At 34.4% G+C, this 12,406-nt stretch overlaps 1 protein-coding gene across 7 annotated transcripts in view; it reads left to right on the top strand.

Annotated features, from left to right (window-relative positions):
* The window catches only part of RAPGEF2 (Rap guanine nucleotide exchange factor 2), a 241,904-nt gene that overhangs the window by 32,275 nt on the left and 197,223 nt on the right, over window positions 1-12,406 (top strand). The window contains exon 1 of one of the 7 annotated variants that reach the window (XM_038559125.1): window positions 1,562-1,580. The exons of the other annotated variants lie outside the window; for them this stretch is intronic. The gene's annotated coding sequence lies outside the window, so the exon portion shown is untranslated. Of the gene's footprint in view, window positions 1-1,561; window positions 1,581-12,406 lie in introns of those variants that run through there. 7 annotated transcript variants of the gene reach the window in all.

Here is a 12,406-nt window from a genome sequence, read left to right on the forward strand (position 1 = left end):
TGAAGGAAATTTCCAGACCATAATGAATTGATATTGTTAGGACAGAAGCATATTTAAAATTTCCGTGAAATAGAGCCTCTATCAATTTGATACATCTGGCTAGGTAGCATTTTCAATGAATGGATGAAGGTAACTTATGTTATAACAGCGTGAAATTCTAGGAGGTGCATACTTAGACATTTGAGGCACATTGTCACTTGCCAAATATTTTTTAACACATTTATGGTACACGTGGCACTGTGCTACTAGGTGCATTAGGATACTCAGATGAGTAGGACAGTGAAGGGAACTTACAGTTCAGGGAGCCAGTACTTGGCAGAGAAGTATTCATACACTTGTGGAAGTGATGAGGTGGTATGAAAGAGAGTAAAAGGAACTTTAATGTACAGGTGTGAAACGACAGACTCCCTGTTTCTTTTTTATTTTTTTTTTAAAGATTTTATTTATTTGTTCATGAGAGATACAGAGACAGAGAAAGGCAGAGACACAGGCAGAGGGAGAAGCAGGCTCCATGCAGGGAGCCCGACGTGGAACTCGATCCCGGGTCCCCAGGATCACGCCCTGGGCTGAAGGCGGTGCTGAACTGCTGCACCACCTGGGCTACCCAAACGCCCTGTTTCTGTTGGAAGAATTGTTGGTTCCTCAGCAGCCTCTTTTATATACGTTCTTCAGTGTTTGAGATTATAATTCTGCAATACTTAGGGCTTTGAGAAGAGTATCTTACACGGTGTAAAGCACACATTTTGAGCGTAGAATAATAGATTTTTTTTTTTTGAATAATAGATTTTTTGAGTTACATTTCCTGTACTGTCATTGATACCCACAATATACAGAGCACTTTTAATTTTTTCTTTTGTTAAAGATTTATATATTTATTTGACAGAGAGCGCATGTATGCTCATGAGTAGAGGAGGTGAAGGGGGATAGGGACAGAGAGCATCTTACGTAGACTCCTCACTGAGCACGGAGCCTGATGCAGGACTCAATCTCAGGACCCTGAGACCATGACCTGAGCCGAAATCCAGAGTTGGAGGCTTAACTGACTGAACCACCTAGGCATCCCTTAATTTTTCTTTAAAAGCTATTTTGGTAATCTTAAATTCCATAATATAAAGATTAGAAGGATATTAAGCTCTAAATTATTCTAAAGTTATCTTATTTTTTGTAAAGTTATCTTTTGTCCAGTAAGATTTATTAAAAAGATTTCCGTTTGTTCAGTATTAACAAGTGGACAGTGAACAAAGCAGACAGATATTTGCCAGGCATAAACAATGTGATATCCTGTTGATTACATAGAAAATACCTAAGTAGATATGCTAAAAATGGATCCCTCAGATTTTTAGTTTTGTCACACCAGGGGTGGGGTCACTAAATGGGAAGACTGAAATCCAATAAACAGGAAATGCGTGCTGAGAGACAGATTTTGGAGGCCCATGCCCTGAGAATTTCAGTGGAATATTTCACCATTATGAAGTACCTTTTTAAGAATGTTCAGTGTTATGGAGTGCCAGGTGATCTTTTTTCTCATCATTATAGTACTATGGATGACAAATGATCTCTACTAGGATTGCAAGTTGCAGGTTAAATTTAATTTAATCTGAAATTTAATTCATTTCTGTTTTCACAGGCTAATGCATTGTGTTTAGTCTCATTTTTTTTAGTACTTTATATATTATAAGGAGATATTTTTTCACTTAGGTAGAGATAATTTTTGGTATACTTTAGAATGGTTAGTTGAGTTTTGTATTGCTAAGTATAGCCACATATATTTTTATATTTATACATATATATTCAAGAAAGTTGGGAAAATGTCAACTGTAATATTTAAAAAGCAGTTTTCCCTCCTGGAACTCCAGCAGGTAAACAGCAGACAAACCTGAACTTTTCTCTTTCAAAGCAGTTGTTTTTGGGGGCGCCTGAGTGGCTCAGTCAGTTAAGCATCTGATTTGGTTTTGGCTCAGGTCATGATCTCAAGGTCCTGACATTGAGCCCTGTGTTGGGCTCTGTGCTCAGTAGGGGGTCTGCTTACGACTCTCTCTCTCTTCCTCTCTGCCCTTCTCTCCATCTCTTTCTCTCAAATCAATCAATCTTTAAAAAAAAAAAAAAAAAAGACAGTTTTTGGGGAAGGTATATATTAATTCCAGTGGTGTTAACAATTTCTTAAAATGCTTTTGGGATGTTTCTTTTGTATTTGCCAAATATTAGATTGTAAGGTGACAGCTTTAAGTGTTAAAAAATATCAGAGAATTCAGAATTTACTGTGAGCTGAGGAAATGGAGAACTGGATAATCAACATAGTGTTGTGGAAGGCTCTTCTACTTATGAGGGTGGAGATCAAATGAAAGAAGGATCTCACTGATAATTCTCTAGTAGACAAAGTAGAAAACAAAATTAATGTCATTTAAGTGGATGGGGGCTGAGATGAGAGAATTTCACATTGATAATGCCAATTTTATGTGTAATGGAAGATCTTACATGCAGTGATGTTGAATATGTTTTGTGCCTCAAATTTCTTTCTAGAAATAGCCTTTTTAATTATAAAACTGCAAACACTATAAAGATTTATCTAAAACAATGTAAGTAAAGGTAGGTCTCTTGTGTATCACCATCCCAAAATCTCTAATAAGTTTTTATATAATATACTTGGGAAAAAAGTTTTTTGCTCTTACAACATATGTAAACAATATATGCAAATGGAATCACTCTACATACAGTTCTTACCTTTGCCTTTACATAGGGTTTTTGTGAGATGGCCCCAAGATCAGCCTTGTTCTGCTCACAGATTGTATAGCATTCCCCTGGATGCATCATGATTTATCTCCACAGTCCCCCAAGGGTGAATATTTAGGGTGTTTCCAGATTCCATGTCCCCTGACAAATAGTGTTGTGGTGAATATCATTGTACTTGTGTGTATGTGTGTTTGTGGAACAGATTAAAAAGATTCTTGGTAGTGGAGTTACTAAATCTAAGTATACGTAGAATTAACATTTTTTTTATTTTTTTTTTAGAATTAACATTTTGATACATATTTCCAAATGACTCATTGAAAAAAACTGTACTGATTTATATTCCCACCAACAGTGTATAAAAACCTATGCCAATGATGGATTTTCATTAAACTTTTCCAATTTTGCCAATCTGAGATGTGAAAACTTGTATCACAGTTTTCATAACATTTTTTTTAATTTTAAGTGAGGTTAAACATTTTTATGTTTAGTGGCTAATGTTGAAGGCATTCTTAGACAGTTTTACCTATATGTCAATGAGAAATGCTTTATTTTAATTGGAGACTAGCTCAACCAACAATAGGATCCTGAAAACCTAACTCCTGTATGACATAGGGAAAGTGTTCATCTCAGTGTGTCAGTGTTTGGGGCATGTATGCAGAACAGAAGACATAAAGAATTGCCTGTACTTTCTTAGTGTGTATGACCAAACATTTTTCCCATGTTGTGTACGTCTAAGATTATAGGTATAACAGTTTTATTCTTTTTAGCAAAGAACATTCTAAAGAACAATTGGAAAAATAAGAATTTGTTTGGATATTTATTTTTCCTTTTTGATTTTGAAAGCAAAAAGAGATAACTTAATGACACTCAGAACATAAAAATTTTATGTTTTTTCCTTTTTGTTATAATTAAAAGTTAATGGATTTATAGTTTTGGAAGATGAGAAACATTATTTCTAATATATAGTGAATCCCGATTGATTTCTGACAGAACCAGTAAACAATTTATTTGTAGTATTTTAAAGTAAATTATAGGATGGAAAAATCCTGGTACATTGGCAAGTAGATGGGACCAGATGATCAGATATTTCATTTCTACATCTACGTTTCATGAGTCAGTTTCACACAACAGCTGCTATGGAGGAAGGGTTGATTTACCAGAATACTTCATGGTTTAATAAAAAACAAAAAACAAAAAAACAAAAAAAACACCCCCCCAAACAATGAAAACACAACAACAAAAAACTCCTACCTACCCAAATCGATAAAAAAATAATACAAGATGCAAGTTTGTATTTATATTTACATGCAAGTGTAAACTGAGCAAGTTATTGCTAATAAAAAAAGATCACTTAAAACATACAGTTCTAAAAAGGGCCCTTTTTGGACAGCCCCAGTGGCTCAGTGGTTTAGCGCCACCTTCAGCCCAGGACGTGATCTTGGAGTCCTGGGATCGAGTCCCACATCAGGCTCCCCGCATGGAGCCTGCTTCTCCCTCTGCCTGTGTCTCTGCCCACCCCCCACCCCCCGTGTCTCTCATGAATAAATAAATAAAATCTTAAAAAAAAAATAAAAAGGGCCCTTTTTGATTTTCAGTGTTTTAAATAACAGAAAGCAATGGTTAATTAAAAAATAGTAGTAACTAATAGCAAACATTTATTGAATAGCTTCTGTATAAAATATTTTACTATGTTATGTGAAGAGCATAGTGCATTTTTCAGAAGAGACGTGCCTTATCAGGGCTGATGTAGATGGTAGTAGAGCTGCTGTTGGAATCCAGGGGCGCTGTGTGCTCTTACACATTGTGTTAGATTGGATTTAAGTCATTAAGAAGAATAAAGGTAATTTGTGAGTTAGGCTTATAGTATTAAAATAAATACCTGCTAATTTTAAAACATTAAAAATTTTTCATTGAGTACTTTTTAAGGATTAAGAATATTTTTTTCCTACAGTAAATACCTAGTTCCTCTAGTTTTGTTGATGAAAAATGTTGGTGTTTGTGCTACTCTTGATTCAGGTCTTAATTCTCCATTGTTTGAGTCCCAGGGATTATGTGAAAACTCCTACACTAACTGGAAACCCATAAAAGTGAGACACATAAAAATTATATATTTGAAATGTTTATTTTTTCCCCAATTTACGGTATATGCATGGGGAATGTATTGTTTGACACAAAATATTCCCCTGGGCCCCTAACTAGTGATAATAGAAGGAGGATTTGTAAAAGTCATGTGCTATATTAGTTTATATTGATAAGGGCTTGGATCAAATTTTATAAATTTTTTACACCTTCAGGGATATATTACTCTAGGTAGCTTGATCAAATGTTACAGTTGCTTTGAAGTTGATATTTGCTGGGAAGAGAGTTATATGGATTAAGTGTTGCTGACTTTTTGTTTTGTTTTTTTGGATTTTGTTTTTTTTTTTTTTGGATGGGCAGGATGCTTTTGGGGAACAGTGTTTGAACAAATACCTCTCTTTTTCACAAAACATGTTATTGCCATGGAGACCTTTACATTCTATAAATGCAGCCTCTAATAACAGGAATATGGCATTGGGTTGAGTGTGAGGGGCTGTGAGAGCACAGCGCAATCCAGATATGTATAGTCAGTTTGTTCATAGACGTTATTTTACAGTAGCCAGAAGCCCATTGGTCTTTTGGTAATCTCCCCTTTTCTTGTTCTTTTTTCTTATGTATATGTGTGTGTCTGACATAGAAATAATGGAACAGTATAGAGAAAATCCATTTTTCCTTCTCTAGTTTCATAGTCCTTCCTCTCAGGACCACCATTGTTGAAAATTTAGTGAGTATCCTTGCGATGTTTTTATTCTTTTACTGCATATGTATTAAATGTCAAGTTTTGTATTTTTAAAGTTTCTCTTAATACTTCCATGCTTCATATGTGATTCCGCAGCTTGCTTTTTTTCTCAGCCATATTTTTTGAGTTCTCTTCATGTTGATTTATGTCTAGTTCATTTATTTTAGTTGGTGTATGGTATTCTATTGTATTGCAGTTAATCTACTCTCTTAGTTTTGGATGTTTAGAGTATTCCCCCATTGTATTTCTTTATAATTCCTCAGTTCTATTTTTCCCCTATCCTTTCCATGTTGTTCAGTAGAGAAACTCAATAAATACTTGCTTCATTTAATTTTAATTTGGCTAAGCTAGGTCATAGGCTATCATTAATCTGTTTTTCCAAGAGGCTCTGTTCATTTTTTATTCAAAAAAATTGTTTTAGTATCCTCCAGTCATTCTTTTTCTTCACATACTCAACCTAGCAAAATTGCACTGTGATGCTTATTACCCAGGTACTTGTAGCTTGGCCAGGTTCTGGGATGTCCTTGATTATTCCTCAAGTTATGCATTTTTCAGAAGATTATAAGTAACAGATTCCTATTGTAAGTAACCACTTGTAACGGGTTTCATTGGGTCCAGGGTATCTAGAGAAAGCAAAGCCAAAAGCACTTTTGATCAAGTCTGCTGATGGTTTTTGCTTGTTAAACAACTTGCTTTCTTATTTTTACTTCTCATTTTTACTTTCCTTATTATCATAATACCATTCAGAAAGTACTTCTTGAGGACTCAGTGTTTGCCCGATACAATTGTCAAAATATGAACTATATATAGATCAGTGCTGCCCAACAGAAACATAATGCATGCCACACATATAAACTATTCTAGTAGCTGCAACAGAAAATGTAAAACAAAACAGTTGCAATAAATTTTATTTGATCAGTATTTTCAAAACTATTGTTATGTCAACATGTAAGCTATGTAAAACCTATTGAGATATTTTACTTCTTTTCATAGTAGGTCTTCAAAATATCGTGTGTGTTTTACACTTATGACAACGTATCTTCACTAGGACCAGCAAAATTTCAAGCATTTCATAAGCGCCATTTGGCTAGTGGCTACCATATTGGACAGTGCAGGTATAGAAAACACAATTCTCAGAAGTATCAGTTACCAAAGAAGATATACAAATGGCAAATAAGCATATGGAAATATGCTCCACGTCAAATATCATCAGAATAATGCAAATTAAAATACACCTGCTAGAATGGCCCAAATCTTTGACAGTACTAAATGCGGGCAAGGATATGGAGCAGTATGAACTCTCATTCATTGCTGATGGGAATGCAAAATGGCACAGCCACTTTGGAAGATGACTTGGTAGTTTCTTACAGACTATATATACCCTTATCATATGATCAAGTAATCATGCTCTGTAGTATTTACTTAAAGGAATTGAAAACTTAGGTCTACACAAAAACCTGAGCATAGATGCTTATAGCTGCTTTTCCAAAACCTGCTAAAACTATTTTAAAACAAAAATTTTTTTACAAAGACAACATTAATCCAGAATTATTTTTTATTTTCCATGTTACTGTTCTAGTAACCAGCCTTTTCTTTTCATCTAAAACTAAACATTAATGACTAAACATCATTGGGGAAAATTACTTCCAACATAAAGGATACTGTTCTTAAAAGAACTCAATAAGAAAGGCAAACATAAAGAGTGAACAGAAAACAAGAAAGGAAAATACAAAAAGAAAAAATACAAATGGCCTAAAATATATGAAAGAGTGATTTTCATTAGAAATTGCAAGATGCACTTTGCATGAAATACCGTGGTTTTGCTCATGAAATTGAGAAAAAAGTTAGATAAAAGATAATACCCAGTTTTCTTATGGGTTTAAGAAACAGGTACTCTCATACAGGGGTAGTAAGCATATAAATTTTGTAACATTTTGGAAGGTCTTTTGGTAACAGGCACTAAAAGCCTGTACATGCCCTTTGACTCAGCGGTTTTTTTCTTCTTCTAGAATTAAAGATGTTTAAACAAACTACCATTTCGGGCTTAATTTATATGCCATCTACTCTTACATCTCCTACATTACGTAATTTACTTTTTTTTTTTTTTAAAGATTTTATTTATTTATTCATGAGAGACACAAAAAAAGGCAGAGACACAGGCAGAAGGAAGAGAAGCAGGCTCCCTGCAAGGAGCCTGATGTGGGATTCGATCCGGGAAATCGGGATCATGCCCTGAGCCAAAGGCAGACACTCAGCCGCTGAGCCCTGAGCCACCCAGGGGTCCCAGATTACATAATTTTCATGGCACCCCAAGGGACTTGAAAAGGTTAGACGACCTGCCCAAGGTCACGCATTATCAAGTGGGAGATGTATATTACAGCATTGCTTAAAATCGACTCCCACATTGGGCTCCCTGCGAGGAACCTGCTTCTCCCTCTGCCTGTGTCTCTGTCTCTCTCTCTGTCTCTCATGAATAAATAAATAAAATCTTTAAAAAAAATAGCAAAAAAAAAAATAGCAAGAACTTAAATATCTAAAATGAAAGGCTTGATGGAGCAGAATTTAGAGTAAGCGACTACCTTGTAGTCTTTTACTTCCTGAGGATAATTATAACAGATATCACTGATGAAAGCTGATTGCAAAACAGAATGTATACTGTAATTGAATTTTTAATAATATACCTATATGCTTATATAGGTGATTTGAAATCACCTCAACAGACGCAGGTCCAAATTTTTGCTTTGTTCCTTACCAGGTGTGTGACTGTAGTCAAGCTACTTAACCTCTTATTGCTTTAATTTTCATCACAGAAATTCTATTACCAATTTACAGGTAGTTTGAAGGATTACATTAAATGAGTGAAAAAAGAATTTTCCACAATATCTGGCATATGTGCTTAATAAATGGTTTTCAAGTCTTTGAAAAAACCTTGTTTCTGAGTAAAGGGATTACAGATAATTTAAAATTTCTTATTTTCTAATTTATAGTTGCTCTACAATAGTTATGTTTTTTGAGTTAAAAAAAAAAAGGTTAGAAAAATGCTTAATTGGGATGCCTGGATGGCTCAGCGGTTAAGCTCTTGCTTTCATTATCAGGGTGTGATCCTGGAGTTCAGGGATGGAGTCCCACACTGGGCTCCCTGAGGGGAGCCTGCTTCTCTCTCTGCCTATGTCTCTGCCCCTCTCCTCTCTATGAATAAATAAATAAAATCTTAAAAAAAAAAAAAAAAAAGAAAATGCTTAATTTACTTCTGGCTTAAAGAGAGAAAAGATAGATTAGATGTTAGATGAGACATATACCAGAAATTGTTATATTGTTTACAAAATTGGAAAATTTAGGGCACCTGGGTAGCTCAGTGATAGAGCATCTGCCTTTGGCTCAGGTCAAGATCCTAGGGTCCTGGGATTGAGTCTGCATCAGGTGCCGCTCCCTCTGCCTATGTCTCTGCCTCTCTTTCTGTGTCTCTCATAGATAAATACATACAATCTTAAAAATATATATAAAAACAAAAATTAATTGGAAAATTTAGAGACCCACTCACTTGATGTTGAAAATAGCCCTTTAACTGCATGTACATTTAGTAGTATTTATGAAAGTAGTAGATTTAATTGAATCCTAGGGCTTATTCTTTATTGTTAAAGTAGGTGGTTAGGTGAGGTTCAATAAAGAAAGAATAGATATTGAAAATTGTAAATGCTAGTTCCTTTTATTTTCAGGAAAGTTTTTCCTCTATATAAGTCATTTCATATATTTTGAACGAGGAAGTGTTGTGGCCCTTAATGGTGAGAAGGGGCAAACTGTCAAATGACTTACTAATTTTGGAGGTTCTGTATAATGTTTCTGATTATTTTTCCTGATTTTATTTCCATTTTGCTTCTATCTACTTTGAAGCGTCTGTAACATATGTGGTGATCCATGTTTAATAACTACCTATTGAATGCCTACTCTTTCCATTTGAAATGGAATTTCATTGTGTTTTTCATGATTTTCTTGTCATAAACCATTTTTAACTTTGATTGTAGTTAGGCATTGGGTACAGGAGTGAATCTGGATTTCATATTACATTGTATCAGTAGTGATACATCTTTCTCTTTTATTGGTTGCATTGTGGTGGGACTGTCAAGAACAAGCCCAGAAGAAACAAAAATAAACCAAATTCTTATGAACACTTCATTTTATTTTATGCAAGTTCTTCTCTCTATAATCTGTTTTGTCAAATGTTGACATTTTACAAAATGCCTATTACTATATTTCTTAAAAAGAGGGTGTTGTGGTCAAATTGTTTTTTGGCTCCAAATTAAACTTGGATTGAACAAATTTATTTAGCATTTTTGGAGACCTTAAGTTTCAGATCTGCATCATGCCTTTCTACGGCAGGAGAGAGTAGAATATGTATTTCCCAAATTTATTTGACTAGGCAGTGCTTTTGCAGAATCATCATGAAAGACACTCTGAGAACTACTGTTTTAAATAAAAATATAGAAAGCAAGAAAAAAAACGGAAATATTCACTCATTGAATATGAAAGCTGGCTCTTAAAACTAGATTATGGACACTTCAAAAGATAGCAAATTTAGGTAGTTTCAGTTTTAGTTTTTCTTTTCCTCCTTCTTCCCCATTCATCTATCTCTTCCTTTTTTTTTCTTTTAAGAGAACATTCTTATGGAAATGCTGAAAAATAATTAAGAAATTACTGTGAGTGTTTATTTGCCTAAGTAGATTATTTCTATGTACGTTGGTAATGAGTGTTCAAAAATTGCTTTGAGTATTAAGCTTTAGACTGTCCAGTTTTCTGAAAAATAGAATTGTTTAGGATTGGGTAGGCCTCCCCTTGTTTGTTTTGGAGCAATAATAATCAGGGTTCATAGGAGACATTGTTATCACAAACAAGTGTGAGAACATAATTTTATTCTAAAAACAGTTGAGTGCAGATAGAATTTGGATCTAGAAAATTGCCTTTGTAATCTTGAATATTTTGGTTTTTGACCTAGAATTTGCAAATCCTAGGAAAATTTTAATCAAGTAGTATTAATTTATCTTGTTATTAGTTGTATTGTTACTGTTATTAGTAGTATTGATTTATCTCATTATTTGTGGTATTTATATTCTATAAAGTTGCTGAGAACCCTGAATTAGCAAATAATGAGCTATTGCTACTAGAGGGAGTACTAGATTAGGTTCCTGAAAGCCTTTGGTCAGAACCTTTTCATCAACTGATCAATATGTAACTATGCTTTGTGTTAGAACTAGAGAAGCAAGTGAGATTCAGTATATCCGTAAAATGTCAAGAAAACTTACTAGGTAGATAGGATTTGGAAAGGAAAATACTAGAGGTTAATTCTCTCCTAGCACACAGGTGAGTACTCCTAAGAAGTAAAGGAGGCACATATTATTGCCTCAACATTATGGTCTTGTGTGTGTGTGTGTGTGTGTGTGTGTTTTCATCTTTTGAAATCCTTTCACTCATAAAGTTGTCTTTGTACTTTAGAGAATGCACACTTCTAGTATCTTTGAACTCAGATTACAATCACATTCTTATGTAACCTCTTGTTCCACTCACGTTACCTTTGTTTCTTGTTCTTTGTTTTAAATTCAGATTGCCTCAGAAGCTAGTGACTGATTTTAGCTTTTAGAAAGGAACAAATGATTAGTGATTGATGTTGACTATGTTAATGTATTTGAAGATTTGTACAGTAAACTGTTTTTGGAGATAGGTGAGAGGCTGAGTTTTAGTGATTGACTAGATTTTAGACTAGATTTTAGAACTCAGAGATCCTTGATTTAACCATTTTTAGAATACACATTTGGGATCAAAGACCCAGAGGAAATCAGTGACTTCTTTTAAGAATCTCAGGATTTGATTCCAGATCTCAGTCAGATTTCTTTCCATGTTACTATACTGCTCATAAGATTCTACATTAGAGTGAGTGGGTAAAACAGGTGTTTTGTTCATCATAATTGGTATGAGCATAGTCCATGTGCCACGGTATAGTTTTATTTGATTATTATACAATCATTTGTATAATCTATTTCTTAATATACAGTATATACCACTTTTTAGTAGGTTACATATTTATTTAAAGTATAATTTTCAGGGGTGAAATACTCTATTATAAAAATATTTGATATTTGAAAATCAAATCAAATAAAAATATTTACAGAAAATTCTGTAACTTCTGTAACGTAAGCCACAAAAATTAACATGGGGAAACATTTAGCTGCTGTGGCTACGGTGGTTCTCAAATTGGAAATCGAGGACAGACAACCTTTATAGGGGGAAGATGATGAGAATTATAAGTTTTACAGGAGTGTAGATAGGTGGGAAAAAGTTGAAAAACTTAGCACTTAATGTCAGAATGAAACTCCAGCTAAGCAGTTTTGATTGACAGTCTCTTTTGCACATTTCTTTTTATTTCCTCTTCCTCATTTTGACGTGATCTAAGAGGATTAGAAAGTGGAATGTTTAGGCATTTCTTCTTCCTTTTGGCTTTGAACAAAGGTGGGAATGTTCGGTAAAAAAAATTCTGTCTTGAGAAGAACCATATATAATAGAAAGGAGATAATGGGCTTCTTTGTGGGAAGAGTTTCCAGGTAGTGGAACAAGAAGAGATATTATCTGTTTCTCTAATAGGGCCATACTGGGCATTACGTTATAGTTCCTACCTGAATTGACTCGATTTAGAACAGGAGAAACTCCTGGAATTTTTTTTTTTTTAAGATTTTATTTATTTATTCATGAGACACACACACACACACACACACACACACACACACAGAGAGAGAGACAGAGACACAGGCAGAGGGAGAAGCAGGCTCCATGCAGGGAGCCCGATGTGGGACTCGATCCGGGGTCTCCAGG

This window comes from Canis lupus, chromosome 15, assembly GCF_011100685.1.
Source record: "Canis lupus familiaris isolate Mischka breed German Shepherd chromosome 15, alternate assembly UU_Cfam_GSD_1.0, whole genome shotgun sequence".
Lineage (NCBI taxonomy): Eukaryota > Metazoa > Chordata > Mammalia > Carnivora > Canidae > Canis > Canis lupus.